Source organism: Leptodactylus fuscus, chromosome 5 (assembly GCF_031893055.1).
Source record: "Leptodactylus fuscus isolate aLepFus1 chromosome 5, aLepFus1.hap2, whole genome shotgun sequence".
NCBI classification, from domain to species: Eukaryota; Metazoa; Chordata; class Amphibia; order Anura; family Leptodactylidae; genus Leptodactylus; species Leptodactylus fuscus.
In genome coordinates, this window is record NC_134269.1 from 189,002,408 (window position 1) to 189,018,380 (window position 15,973).

A 15,973-nucleotide genomic window follows, 5' to 3' on the forward strand; every position below is an offset into this window, starting at 1 on the left:
TATCATCATATTTTAGTGTTCTGAGATAAAGCTATGCCTGAATAGCCTTTAAAAAGGCTATTCAGGTGCTGTTAGTCATTTTTAAAAAGCATTTTTAAACCCCCCCCCCCCCCCCCCCCCCCGGTTTAAAAAGACCTGGTTTCTATTGAAATTTTGCTCATGCCCAGTAGCACTCCCTCCAGAGCGCTACTGCACACGCTCCAGCGCCAGCTCGCAATGTTCTCTATAGGAAAATGGTGCTGGAGTGTGCGCAGTAGCGTGTACGTGCAAAATTACAATAGCAGGAAGGACAATGCTGGAGGCGGTGAAGAAGAAGGAGCAGGAGGAGTTATGCAGCAAAAGCAAGATGACGCTGGGGGGTGCAAGCAACACCCACCGTGCACGACAGTGACAGTGATTTACATAACCATTGATAATTTTAAAAAAGGGGGGGGGGGTCTTTTTAAAAACGACTAACAGCATCTGAATAGCCTTCAGGCATATCTTTATCTCAGAACACTAAAATGTGATGATAGAGCCCCTTTAAAGCGCCTACAGGTCCTCATGGACTGCGGTTTTCATGGTCAAAATTGCCATTTTGTAAAGCCTTATACCGGTATGCCCACACTAACAATAAAAGATCTGTATACTTAGCCTGCCACTATACTTCCTGAGGAGTACAACTCGGCTTCAGCAGGCTTGTGTTAAACTTCAGCCACTTGCACAATGAGGCCGGGGTTTACACCTCCATTTTACTGAAGTACTGTGCTGCCTCGGGGTGCACCAGAGAGGAGTCTCATGGGACTCATATCTAGGTAAGTAGAAAGGTTTGTTTTTTAAATGTGGGCACAGTTGGCACAGGGTCGATTGGGATACTAAGCTCCTGGTCCATGAGAACCTGTGGGAAGTTTATTGTTTCAAATGGTCCTGAGGTTCTTGTTAAATAGTTACAATAGGGAAGTTGTGGGGTTAAGTGCGGATATACTTTCAAAAAGTTACGCAATGTCAATATTTGCTTCAGCTATTCCTTAGTATTTACTTAAAGGAAACTAAAGTTTATGGACAAGCACAAAGCAGTTCATGTGTATAGAATACACAACCATTCAGAAGACATACAGGTATTATGGTCTGGAGGAAGGATTGTGTCTGCTACATGTGGAATACCAACTCCATCCAAGCACGCCCATTTCCTGTTAAGACTCTGTATTAAGACGACTGTAACCCTTCATCTCCAGGAGACATCAGAAGCTGTAAGAGCACGCAGACAACAGACAGGTAATGCCAGATGTCATGTTATGTCCCTCTGTGTCTTATTTATTTCTATGTTTTACTAGATTTTTGGTTTTGCATTAAGTTAATGCTTAGACTCACATTGAATGCAGTTTTAATAATTTAGTAGAGGATTAGAAGAATTCAGTCTGCATCTTTATTAGTATAGAATTTAGGAATTTTTTTACAATTTGTTGAAACATTTCATTTGTTCTTTTTAGAATTGTATCTCTATCTATCTATCTATCTATCTATCTATCTATCTATCTATCTAATATCTATCTCCTATCTATCTATCTATCTATCTATCTATCTATCTAATATCTATCTATCTCCTATCTATCTATCTATCTATCTATCTATCTATCTATCTATCTAATATCTATCTATCATCTATCTATCTATCTATCTATCTATCTATCTATCTCTCTCCTATCTATCTATCTATCTATCTATCTATCTATCTATCTATCTCCTATCTATCTATCTATCTATCTATCTATCTCCTATCTATCTATCTATCTATCTATCTATCTATCTATCTATCTATCTCTCTCTCTATCATCTATCTATCTATCTATCTATCTATCTCCTATCTATCTATCTATCTATCTATCTATCTAGCTGTCTCCTATCTATCTATCTATCTATCTATCTATCTATCTATCTATCTATCTCTCTATCATCTATCTATCTATCTATCTATCTATCTCCTATCTATCTCTCTCTCTCTATTATCCATCCATCCATCCTTCTATTTTTGCATAACTATTGTAGATTCTTTTACCACAGCTCTTGCAGAAAACACAGAACATTAAAATATGCACTGTCCTGCAATATACATGTAAAATACCATATACCATACGAAAAAAAACCCTGCGGTAAAAACCGTGATGGCACACATTGTGGTTTTTCCCACAGTGCTTTTCACAGATTGTCCGTAGATGTTTCCTTTCTGTCTCTATTGTTCCTATAGGGAAATCACTGGTGTTTCTGTAGGTATATTTGAGATGCTGTAATTTCTAAAAGTGCAACGATTTTGGAAATCAAAACATTCTCACTCAATGTGTTTTTCCACAATGTGTGAATGGGATTTGCCGCTTTGCAGTGACTGTAAAATGTAGCCTTTATTTCTGTGCCGTTTCCACTACAGCCAAACTGTAACATTTACACCACACGGGACCCCGGCCTTAAGCGGAAAACTGAACACTAGTGTGAACCTAGGGTAAGACTGTCCTAAAACTGCATCAATAACTGCATATAGGTTTCCACACAGCAGCTTCTACAGTAACCGTTCTGGATGACCTTAAACAAATCACATCCACGTGCTGCAACCAAACCACAAGGCTGTATTTACACAATGCTTTCTTACTGAAGACCTGCATGCAGTTTTAATTGCAACAAACCAGAGTTTTTCAATATAATATCTATTAGCATACAGGTAAAATGCAAAGTAACCTGTTGTACTCTTTACTGCATACAGTTTTAAGTTAAAAAGCACTGTGTAGACCAGGGGTAGGGAACGTACGGCTCTCCAGCTGTTGCAAAACTATAACTCCCAGCATGCATACTTCCTCTGCTGTTCTTGGAACTCCCATGGAAGTGAATGGAGCATGTTGGGAGTTGTAGTTTCACAGCAGCTGGAGAGCCGAAGATTCCCTACCTCTGGTGTAGACCTTGCCCAATGCAGCCCACAGAAATTTGAGTAGTTTTTTTTTGTTTTTTTACAGCAGCAGTTCACAGAGAGACATGCCACAGACTTCCCCTGATGTTTTCACACTGCATGTTCCCAGCTTCCACTATGCAGTCCCTGCAAAGTGGATGGGATTGTAGTAAATCCCATCAACCCACCACTGAATAATATAAGCAGCGGACATGCTGCTATTTCCAAAACCATTGCGGTTTTGGAAATTGCAGCGTGTCAATTATAGTTATGGAAAAGCTGGAAACAGAAATTCCATAGAGGAAACCTCTGCGGACTTTCTGTGAAAAGCACTGCATTGCCATTGCGTTTTAACTTTGTAACTTTGGGTTGATTTATTTCTGCTGCAAGAGCAAGAATATCTGAAAAAAAAAAACATTGGAGGGATCATTCAAACAATCTTATTAAAATTTTATCCAAATGTCATAAAAAGTAAAGTAAACAACAAGCTAATGCCAAAGTATGTTAGAATGCCAGGGCAAATAGCCTAGTAAGATGATAAGGATCATATTTATAATATCTTGTGAAATAGTTAACGTCAAGTAGACTGAAAAGTAAAAGTTTAACCAGTGTTATTGTCTTGTGCGCTACATTGTGACTGCGGAATTGCAGATTTACACCTGCAATACTCTCAATGCTTCCATAATAACATATTACTGTATTATCATGCTGCTGTAACACACAGAATTTCCCCATGGTGGGAGTATTGAAGGATTATCTTATCTTATCTTAATGCCTGAATAGATAATGCACAGAACTGCACATTGACCATGAGAAATTGAGATCTATCTTGGAGCCTGAGCAATAAGAATGAGTTATCTGTAATTTCTAAGAGTCATAAATACCTAAGAATGAAGGTGCGGTAGAATTGGTAAGGACAGAGTTAAAGGGTACCTGAATTTTCTTGAAAAGTTGAAATATGTGCAGGGTCTTGCTGGGTCGTCTGATCTCTTAACAGCATGTCAATTATACCTACTGAAACATTGCAGGTTTCTGTGTACAGTAGGTATAATAGGGGCAGAAAGTGTGAAAAACTGATAAATTCAACTGAAAAAATTCACAATGAGTTTCTGTCACAGTCTATTCCACAGCATTTTTTTGCTGCTGCTGCAGCTACGCGGGGCCTTAGTCTTAGGCCGGGGGCCCCCATGTGGCATAAAACCGTGGTGTTTTACAGCCACTGTGTAGTGGATAGGATTCTACCAAGTCCTATCCCCAAGTGCGGGAAAATATGTCCTGAGCACACGTTGCGATTTCCAAAACCTTTGTGGTTTTGCAAATCACAGCGTGTCAATTATTCTTCTGGAAACACCAGCAGTTTCCCTGCAGGTATAATGGAAACAGAATTTCTACAGAGGAAACCTCTACGAACTTTCTGTGAAAAGCGCTGCAGAAAAAACCGCAATGTATTTTTACCACAGTCTCTTCTGCAACATTTTTTCGTTGTGGCCCACCACGTGAAAAGTCTGATAAGTTACACTAGGTTCACACTAGCATTTGGATCGCTTGAAAAGCAGTTACCTGCGGAAACCATTGGATAGAAAAGTCCTCCTTGCAGTCTCCTACAAAGGTGTGAACCTGGCCTTAGTGACCTCTTAGATAAAATAAGGAAAGAACAGACTGGAATCACAGCCAGCAGCTTTGCCTAAACAATAAGCATAGGAAGATTTTGCGGTATGTTTTCTCTGAATTTCATGATGTGGCATGAAATCTATAATATAAAACACCTTCTTGCCACGTGTCAAAGCTGAAAGCCAATGATTTCGCTTTATAGAGCTATGTTTGATATGTCTGAGCATGGTTTCTGCATACTAGCCTGCAGGTTCTGACTCTCCAGGATATGTAACACACCCACCTCATAAAGTGAAGAAGAAAGGACTGACTGTCTCAGAGAATATCTAGCATTTTTTTTACTCCCTGCTTTCCAAAAGCAATAACTTTTTTATTTTACCATTCATATTGGGGCTTATTTTTTTTGCAGACCAAAGTGTACTGTACTTCGTAATGATTCCAATTAAAATTCTGTACAAAGCGAAAACCGTGTGGGATTTGGAAAACAAATGTTCCATTTACATAACAGTATCAGTTCATTACTGTAGTGATCGTGAACTCCTTGCATCATAACTGACTATATACAGCGGCTCCTATGCACACGGTTCAGTTCAGTTCAGTGGATACAGCCCACACAAGCATCGTTTTCCATAGATAGGACCTGGTTGTGTGAAAGGCCCATAGGGCTAAAGCCACACGTTGTAGAAACAGTGTTTTTGGTTGTTACAGAAACGCAGCATAAAAAACCACAGCATTTTATAGTACCAGTACCATTCACACTTTGCAGAAAAAAACACTGTGTTTTTGGCAGAGAGGGGAAGGATTTCTGTGATGGATTTTCAGTTTTCCATACTAACCATCTTCTTTGAGAAGACCACTTTTTCCATCAATTTTGGGTGGTTATAAGTGATTCCACTGTAATTTGTTTTGGGCCCTGCAGGCTTCAATTTTTGGGAAGATGACCACTGTAAGAACTTTCTGGCAGCCTCTGTCTTCCCTTTACCCATTTATGAAGGTGTTTTCCGTCTACTGTTCCAACCTTATGCCTTCAAATTAGAATTAGCTTTTGCCAATACCAACATTGAACTTGAGCGAGATAGTAAAAATGTCACCATATCCAGGAGTGACAAATTCCACATTCCAGAAAGCAATAAAATTCCCATAAAAAATAATATAATTGTTTTATAGAGGCAGTAACACAAAAATAGCCCAAGGGTGATACTACTAGATACTATTAGATTGTGATATAGTCAAACGTGTGAAAAAGTTTATCAAAAAGAGAGAATGCAAATCTGAAATGACTAAGATGAAGAACCCACACCCTCACCTCAGCAGCCACTGCTAAGGTGAAGAACCCACACCCTCACCTCAGCAGCCACCACTAAGGTGAAGAACCCATACCCTCACCTCAGCAGCCACCACTAACATGGAATGCCTACACCCTCACTTCAGCAGCCACCACTAAGGTGAAGAACCCACACCCTCACCTCAGCAGCCAAGACTAAGATAAAGAACCCACACCCTCACCTCAGCAGCCACCACTAACATGGAATGCCTACACCCTCACTTCAGCAGCCACCACTAAGGTGAAGAACCCACACCCTCACCTCAGCAGCCAAGACTAAGATAAAGAACCCACACCCTCACCTCAGCAGCCACCACTAACATGGAATGCCTACACCCTCACTTCAGCAGCCACCACTAAGGTGAAGAACCCACACCCTCACCTCAGCAGCCAAGACTAAGATGAAGTACCTACAACCTCACCTCAGCAGCCACCACTAACATGGAATACCCACACCCTCACCTCAGCAGCCACCACTAAGGTGAAGAACCACACCCTCACCTCAGCAGCCACCACTAACATGGAATACCCACACCCTCACTTCAGCAGCCACCACTAAGGTGAAGAACCCACACCCTCACCTCAGCAGCCACCACTAACATGGAATACCTACACCCTCACTTCAGCAGCCAAGACTAAGATGAAGAACCCACACCCTCACCAGCAACCACTAACATGGAGTACCTACACCCTCATCTCAGCAGCCACCACTAAGATGGAGAACACTCACCATCACCTCAGCAGCCACCACTAAGATGGAGAACCCACGCCGTCACCTCATCAGCCACCACTAAGATGGAGAACCCTCACCTCAGCAGCCACCACTTGTTGCAGAAACAAACCTGGCATACAGTCAACATATATTATACAATACCCATTGCTTAGCCAACCAAACGTTTGTCAGCTATCTCTCCTGATTCTCCCATAATAACCATACCTACCAAATGCGTTGTCTACTTTGGCCACTTAATTAGGATCTTTGGTTTAGTATTAACTAATACTAGGTTAATGGTGACCATAAATGAACTGATTCTGTACTCAAAACTGACTATTGGTGGGAAATTAAGATGTGTCTGAAAGGACTATAGATGTGTCTACCTTGACTTTACCTCAATTTTGCAAGACTCCAAGATTTCACAAAAGGAATTGAATACAATATTGTAATCGGCTACCAAAGCCATTGACAAGGTGAAATCAAAAAACCCTTAATGGGTGAACATCTTGACACTTTTGTGATATCACTTTTTGTGTAAAGAGCTGGTTATCTTGTGGCAGGTATCTCAAGATATCTTGAGCTATGAGGAAAGGTAGGACACATCTGTATGGCTCTGTTCACACTGACAACATTATTTCTCATAAAGGAGCCATCACACGTACAATGGATCCCAATATGTTATGAAGAATTCTATGAACTTTAAATGGGGTTTGTTAATTTCCATGGAGGTTCCTACCTGCCTTGTATGGTTACACAATAATTTATTTGGTTAGTGTGTTGATGCAAATTGTGTAGTGTGTGTAATAAAACATTGGGGGAGGATCAGAGGGTGGTATACAGGAGAAGCTCATACATAACTATTCATACATGCTTTCTTTTGCAGTTGTAGGACATACGTATTGTTTCTGGAATATTACAAAAATGACTGGAAATAAATTCCAAAATGGAATCCAGAGAAGTAAGTAATTTATAAGAATTTTGTTAGATATTTTAATGTTTTAGGCTGAGACCCCACGTTGCAGAAAAACAGCTTTGTTGTTGCAAATTTTACTGAGGTTTCTTGAGCCAAAGCCAAGAATGGCTACAATAGGAATTGGAAATATATAGGAATCTCTCATACTTCTCCCTTCTGATTACCGTATTTTCCGGACTATAAGCCGCACATAAAAACCTACGATTTCCTCAGAAATCGTAAGTGCGGCTTATAGTCCGGTGCGGCTTATATATGGATGGAAGCGGCGGCAAAGACTGCGTGCCGCTTCCATACATACATAAAAGGCACCGTAAGGGTGCATTCACACTACCGAACGCCGGCGTGTATCACAGCCGTACACGCCGGCGTTACAGCAGGGCTGCCGGACACTTCCTATTCATTTCTATGGGAGCAGGCATGCGAGCGCTCCCCATAGAAATGAATGGACAGACACTTCCCATTCATTTCTATGGGAGCCGGCATGCGAGTGCTCCCTATAGAAATGAATGGAAAAAAGCAGTCCATTCATTTCTATGGGGAGCGCTCGCATGTCGGCTCCCATTGAAATGAATAGGAAGTGTCCGGCAGCCCTGCTGTCACGCCGGCCTGATACAGAACGTGAAACTTACCCAGCGGTGCAGGGCGGGCGGGCGGGCATTCAGGCTTCCTCTGCCTCCGATGTTCCGTCCTTCTCCTCCGGCGCTCGCTGATAATGGCCGGGGCGCATGCGCAATATCATAATGCTTCTACTGCGCATGTGCCCTGGCCATTATCAGCTTGCGAGCGCCGGAGGAGGACGGAACATCGGAGGAAGAGGAGGCCTGAATGCCCGCCCACCCTACACCGCTCGGTAAGTTTCACATTCTGTTTCAGGCTTTTATTTTAAAACGGGGGGGGGGGGGGTAGTTTAACCTAACGTTTACGGTTGGGCTCTATCAGCATGATTTTGCTGATAGAGCCCCTCCTCGCCTGCCGAGCGCTTCCAATAGAAGCGGCTGGCACGCGGGGGGTTAAGCGGCCGCTGGCAAAGTCTGCCTGCCGCCGCTTTCAATAAGATATAATGCGTACCGGACTGCGGCTTATAGTCCGGTGCGCCTTATATATGAACCGAGACGGACTATAAGGCGCTCATGGGCAATGCGGTTTATACTCCAGTGCGCCTTATAGTCCGTAAAATACGGTAATCCACTCTCGACTTTGATTAAAAAAACACAGCAAATTCTGCAACAAAATGAAGCAGCTTTTCTGCAACATGAGGCCTTAGCCTAAGGCTTGAGGCCCCACATTGTGGAAACACAGCGTTTTTTTGCTGCAGATTTTGCTGTGTTTTTGAGCCAAAGCTGAGAATGGCTATAAATGGAATCGGAAATGTATAGAAAGCTCTTATACTTCTAACTTCTGCTCAATCTAGCCCTGGTTTTGGCTCAAAAAAACACAACAAAATCTGCAACAAAAAAAAGCTGCGTTTCTGCAATGTGGGGCCTTTGACAATCCCTACTTGTTAGCTGGGTCTGTTTGTCATGACCAAATAATAAAGTATTACCTTGTTGAGCGCCTCAATGATCAGCTGTAATGCCCTGTTCACATCTGCTTTTGTATTCCGTCCGGGGAGAGTCCGCATGGAGACCCCCGAACGGAATACAAATGCAATTGCAAGCACTGTGTTGTAAAAGCACACGGACCCCATAGACTATAATAGGGTCCATTTGCTTGTCGCGCACTGCCCGGACATGTGGACATGATTCGTGCGCGGCAAGCACATGGACCCCATTATAGTCTATGGGGTCCGTGTGCTTTTACAGCACAGTGCTTGCAATTGTGTTTGTATTCCTTTCAGGGGTCTCCATGCGGACTCTCCCCAGATGGAATACAAAAGCAGATGTGAACCAACCCTAACCTGATGGAAAACCTAGCAGAAAGTTTTTGGTTTCCCTGTACTGTCACCACAGGAAAAATTAAATATGACAATGCCCATTCAAATCAATGAGTTGTCTATGTAATTTTGTACAGGATGGATGGTGTAGGTGATGGACCCTTTAAAAAAAAAATGCTGTCCAAATCGTTTTCAGAGAATTTCCCTTTTGCATCAACTCAAATTTATTATAATTTCAGTTAAAATTCGAATATTGGATTTCATAACACGTAAACCCAAAACTCATGATACTGCAGATGGAAATAGCAAACAAACACCACCGGAAGCAAATACTGGAGAAGGAAATTGTCCATAAAACTGAAAAATGACAACAAGTAAGTGCTCTGCCATTCCTGAGCCCACTTTGCCTATGTAATTACAGTGCCTTGTAAATGTATTTTATTGAGATTTAAGTGATAGACCAACACAAAGTAGCCGATAATTGTGAAGGAGAAGGAAAATGATACAAGGTTCTCAAGATTTTCATCAAATAAAAATCTGTAAAGTGTGACGGGCAAAAGTCTTCAGCCCCCCTATATCACTACTTGGTAGAGCTACCTTATGCTGCAATTCCAGCCGCAAGTCTTTTGGGGTCTGTCTCTACCATCTAGAGCAGGGGTGGGCAATTCATTTTCCCATGGGGCCATATGAGAAATTGTAACGGTTCTAAAGGGCCATGTGCGTTGCGGCAAATTCAGCTCCACCCACTTCTCCCCTGACTCCGTTCTCAATCATTTTTCCATGTGCCCCACAAAGTAAAATCCTCCTACAGTCACCCTAACATTATACACCCCCCCCCCCACATTATAACGTTTCCCTCCAAATGTCCCACAGTATTAAGTCCCTCTCCTGGTGCCCCAGTATAAACCAGTAGAAACTAGAGGAGACATTAAACTGGAGGGGGACATTAAACTGGGGGCAACTAGAGGCAGACATGTCCCCCTCCAGCTACCCCCCATGGTTTAATATCCTCCTCCAGCTGCCCCAGTTTAATGTCACCCTCCATCTGCCCCCTAGTTTAATGTCCCCGCTACATGTGCATTACGTTTAACTGCCCCCCTACATCTGCCCCTAGTCCTTCCTCTTGCTCACACATGCTGTCTCTTCTCTCTATCATCCAGCAGCCTCCATTGCTGGCAGCTTGCAGGAAGCACACAGTCTTGTGTGGCTCCGCCCACTAACGAGTCATAGCCTATCTGGTGATAGCCTGTGATGACATCATCACAGGTCCTTGAATGTGGGCCGGATAGAAGCAGTCAGAGGGCCGGATGTGGCCCATGGGCCGGACATTGCCCAGGTCTGATCTAGAGACTGATTCTTCTTTGCAAAATAGCTGGTGCTCAGCCATATTGGATGGAGACGTCTGTGATCAGCAATTGTCATGTCTTGCCACAGATGCTCAATGGGATTTAGGTCTGGACTTTGGGCCATTCTAACACATGAATATTCTTTGATCCAAACCATTTCACCATACTGTAGCTCTGGCCGTAGGTTTAGGGTTATTGTCTTGCTGGAGGTGACTCTCTTTCCCAGTCTCAAGTCTTTTGCAGCCTCTAACAGGTTTTCCTCCAGGATTGGAAGAGAACTGTCTGTATCCTGTAGGTGACGGTACACCGCTGAATACAAACTTATCTGTATATTTTTTTCTCTGTCACCAGGTACTAAAGCTGAAGATTCTGATTCTGTCATGTGAATGCTGAAGCAATGTGAAATCTTATATAACCTAGACACCTTTCTTCATAGTAGCCACTGTAGACTTGACTATATTTTCGGTGAAGTTTTCAATAATTTTGAGTGATGAAGTGACTCATTAAAGTCAGGTCATGAATAACATTCATTTAGACCTGTTTGTTCTATGCATATTGTTTGCTTTATGTATTTTACTCACTGTACAAATCATGGCGAGGACAACACTGGTAGAATTTGGCACAAGTGGGGATTCCATCTATTTTCAGACATACATGCCCAGATGTATACACATGTATGTTTAATGTTATTGAGAAACCAATGAGCTTACAATTATAACTAGTGTGGTAATGTAGACATTAATATTTTTACTGTGATAATATTTGTACACTGTCTGTTCTGTAAATTATTTATATTTTTTAATAAAAACACACATAAAACACTGTTTTTTGTCTTTCGTCGTTAGGTTGGGTTTTAACATTACATTTCTATAGGGAGCTACCTTCCAAAAGATGGCACTAGAGTTAGTTTTCTTTTTTCCATCACCCGTTTCTGGGTGATTGGGAATTGTCAGTCATCAAAAAGTTATGGTTTCAACTCTACATAATATGGAAAGTATACAGTATTGTGTATAAGTTCTAGGCAGGTGTGGAACTATGCTGCTAAGTAAGAGTTCTTCAAGATATAGAAGGGTTAATAGATTATTTTTGGCAGGTAACGAAGTTAAGGCTGAGTTTACGTCAGGGTTAGTTCTCTGGATGGAGATTCCGTTCCCCTCTCCGCATGAAACATGCTGCTACACCAGAAAACTTATGTACAACTAGCTGTTACCCGCGACTTCGTCTGCGGTGATTGTAGAAGTGGGTATATACAGGCGCGAGTAGGGTTTTCGTACTGTGTATAAGGGATGGGATATGAAATGTAAGTTTGTATCTTGTTTTTGCTGTAATTCAGAGAATACGTGAGACTTTTGTGTTGAAGTTAATTTGTATTTGAGCTGCTCTACGGTGTTCTGAGAAACTGTACATAGTGACTTTGGGACAGAAGTATTTGAAGTTAACCCTTTCCCGCCGATGGCATTTTTTGATTTTCGTTTTTGACTCCCCTCCTTCTAAACCCCATAACTTTTTTATTTCTCTGCTCCCAGAGCCATATGAGGTCTTAATTTTTCCTGGGACAAATTTTTCTTCATGATGCCACCATTAATTACTCTATATAATGTACTGGGAAGCAGGGAAAAAATTCTGAATGGGGTGGATTTGAAGAAAAAATGCAGTTCTGTGACTTTCTTACGGGCTTTGGTTTTACGGCGTTCACTGCAACCAAAATGACCTGTCCCCTGTATTCTGTGTTTCGTTACGACTCCGGGGATACCAAATTTATATGGTTTTATTTACATTTTGAGCCCTTAAAAAAATCCCAAACTGTGTTAAAAAATTATTTTTTGAAAAGTCGCCATATTCTGACAGCCGTAACTTTTGTATACGTGCGTGTACGGGGATGTATAGGGCGTCTTTTCTTGTGGGACCGGGTGTACTTTGTAGTTCTACCATTTTCGGGAAATGTTATTGCTTTGATCAGTTTTTATTAAATTTTTTATCAGAATCAAAACTGTGAAAAAATGGCGGTTTGGCACTTTTGACCATTTTTCCCGCTACGGCGTTTACCGAACAGGAAAAATATTTGTATAGCTTTGTAGAGCGGGCGATTTCGGACGTGGGGATACCTAACATGTATGTGTTTCACAGTATTTAACTACTTTTATATGTGTTCTAGGGAAAGGGGGGTGATTTGAATTTTTAATCCTTTTTATTTTTTTTTTTAATATTTTTTTTAGTTTTTGTAAACTTTTTTTTTTTGCATTTATTAGACCGCCTAGGGGTATTGACATGGGTGGGCGGTGTCGCGGATTGTCAGAGCGGTGGGGGTCGGCAAACATGGCTGCTCCGGAGCGTTAAAGAGAGCCTCCTGGAGTATCGTTAAGGTGAGGGGCAAAGTGGTAAAGTATATGTATATGAGATTGTGTGGGGTTAGGGGCAAGGCTGTAGAGAGCAATAGGAATTTTGTGGCTTGCTATGGTCCAAAGTGTGTGAGATTGCAGAGATGGTGGTGTGAGTTTGGGTTTTGTGGGGGTCCTGGCACAAACGTATGTGCGCTATTGTGACGAAAAGTAGCCTATTGCGCAATCGGGTGTATTAACTATGTTTGTGGAAAATTTCAGCCAAATCGGTGGAGCGGATTTTCCGTGATTGAGGAACAAACATCCGAACATCCAAACTCACAAACCCACAAACTTTCACATTTATAATATTAATAGGATGAGGAATAAATCGCACAAATAGTGTCACCTCTAACAGGGCCGCCATCAGGAATTTTGGGGCCCCATACAGCCTAAGTGTCTGCCCCCCCCCCCCCCCACCACCACCATTTTAAGACTACTTCATTTTGCGACATAACAATTATGTGTTAAATTTACCTTTCACAAAAAAAAAAATTAAAACCTGCCACTACAACAAGGTACACTTGTTTGACATTTGTGGCCTGATGGCTACTTAATGAAGTCCAGAACCCGTCTCAGGCTTGATTGGCAGATAAGCTTTCAAACACAACACAAACACCCCTAAGGGTGCATTCACATGGAGGAAAATGGCGCTGAATGGTGTGGAATCCATGACAGATTCAGCGCTGAAAAAAAAGCCTCCCATTGACTTCAATGGGTTCCTTTTTCTGCAAAGCAACCCAGTGAAGTCAAAGGGAGGCTTTTTTTTTTCAGCGCTGAATCTAACGCAGATTCCACACCAAATTCACCGGTATTTTCCTCTGTGTGAATGAACCCTAACAATAACGACACAATAACAAGAGACCGGGAGCAGGTAATCATAAGCAGACAGGCTTCCTGCACTGTACAATGCAGCAAGAGAATGGTGCAGGAGTTCAAACAGGTGAGGATGTAACATGAGTATTTTTTTTTTTTATTATGCTGTGTTTTTTCTCTTTCAGGTTATGATGATCCATTGGATTATGTTGGATTCCATCGATGATCATCATTTTTGTTTTATTTTTTTTAAATTCTTTAATAAAATGGTCAACGATTTGTCTATTTCAATAAAAACAAATTTCTTTCATGTCTCGAGTTTTTATAAATACTTTCTTACCCCTTAGTAATGGCGACTGGTAGACAGCATCCATTACTAAGGTGTGGCTTAGCATTAGTGGTGAATATTCTAGCATTAACCCTCCAATTATTACCCCGCTACCTAATGCTGAGGAGAATTGGTTATCATCCAATATCCGGCTGTTTAATAGAGACTGCTGAGGATTGGGGCAGTCGCAGGCTGGAATTATTAGTCAGTGCACACTGAATTTTTTGGTGCTGATTTTGACGCTAAATCCACCTCAAAATCAGCCTCCAAAAAAAAGCCTCCCAATAGAACTCAAAATGAGCACCAAAAAACTCAGTGTGCACTGACCCTTAGGCTGGAAAAGGCCGAAAACAACAGGCTGGTATTATAAGGCTGAGAAAGGCCAAAAACCATGCCCTTTCCACCCTTGTAATGTCAGGATACTGCTTGTTGTATCTGACTGGCTCAGAAATATTGGGGGGACCCTATGTTGCTTCATAATTAGAAAAAAAAATGACATAGGGTCCCCCGAATTTTTCATAACCAGCCAGATATAACAAGCAGCAGCAGCCTGACATTACAAGGGTGGAAAGGACCATGGTTTTTGGCCCTTCCCAGCCTTATAATACCAGCCTGCGACCACCCCAATCCCCAGCAGTCTCTTTAGACAGCTGGGTATTGGATGATACCCAGCTCTTCCCGGCACCCCTGATGGTGTTGGGTACCGGGGTAATAATTGGAGGGTTAGTGCTAGACTATTCACCAGCTAACACTAAGCCACACCTTAGTAATGGATGCTGTCTATCAGACAGTCGCCATTACTAAGGGGGTAAGAAAGTATTTAAAAAAAAAAAAAAATCAAGAGACATGAGAGAAATCTTTTTTACTGAAATAAAAACTCCATCAGAAAACCCTCGTTGACCATTTTATTAAAAAAAAAAAAAAAAACGATCATCGATGGAGTCCAACGAATCCGATGTAATCCAAGCGATCCATCATAACCTGAAAGATAAAAAAAAAAAAACCTGTATGACGGAGAGATTGCCGCTGTTGTGAACGTAGCATAAGGCTATGGCTACACTACTACTTCCGTCATGCAACCAGTGTCGCTTTGGGACTCTTTCACATTAGTAAATGGAATCGCATTGGGTCCCTCAGGTTGCAATGTGACTCCATTCACTAACATGAGTGAAAGAATCACAGAGCAACACATCTTTGGTTGTATGACAGAAGTTATAGTGCAGCCATAGCCTAATGCTAGGTTCACAACAGCGGCAAGCTCTCCGTCATAGAGGTCCGCCATGGGACCAGAATGACGGAGAGGTGGGCTGCCAAAATGGCGGTTACACCCAGACAGTGGCAGACCTCATTAACATAATGAGGTCTGCCAGGTGTCAGCCATTTTCAAAGTGACAGGCATATAAGTCCTGAGTGGTTTCTGCAACTTGGATATTGTTATGCTGGAGCCCTAGAAAAGGGCACCAGCATAACAATAGTGTGGGACATTATCTATAGGGTGGGTGCACTACAACAAGATGCCCTGGAGCTGCTGGGAGTTGAAGTAATTGAAAGATTTGGGGGCAATAAAATCAGGTTTTTTGGGGTTTGTTTGTAAAATTGGCACTTACCTTTGCAGGTCTGGCCTCCGCTCCAAAATGCAGCCGTCGCGCTCAGCGTCAGGGCATCAGGAAAAGAGCTGCGGCTGGATTGGCTAAAACG

At 42.0% G+C, this 15,973-nt stretch overlaps 1 long non-coding RNA gene across 1 annotated transcript; it reads left to right on the forward strand.

Moving 5' to 3' along the window:
* Positions 1 to 1,205: 1,205 nt before the first annotated feature.
* On the forward strand, positions 1,206 to 11,559 carry LOC142205051 (uncharacterized). The gene is made up of 4 exons (XR_012716171.1): positions 1,206 to 1,254; positions 7,445 to 7,519; positions 9,647 to 9,781; positions 11,105 to 11,559. It is a non-coding gene; the product is annotated as an uncharacterized LOC142205051 (long non-coding RNA).
* The last annotated feature ends 4,414 nt before the right edge of the window (positions 11,560 to 15,973 follow it).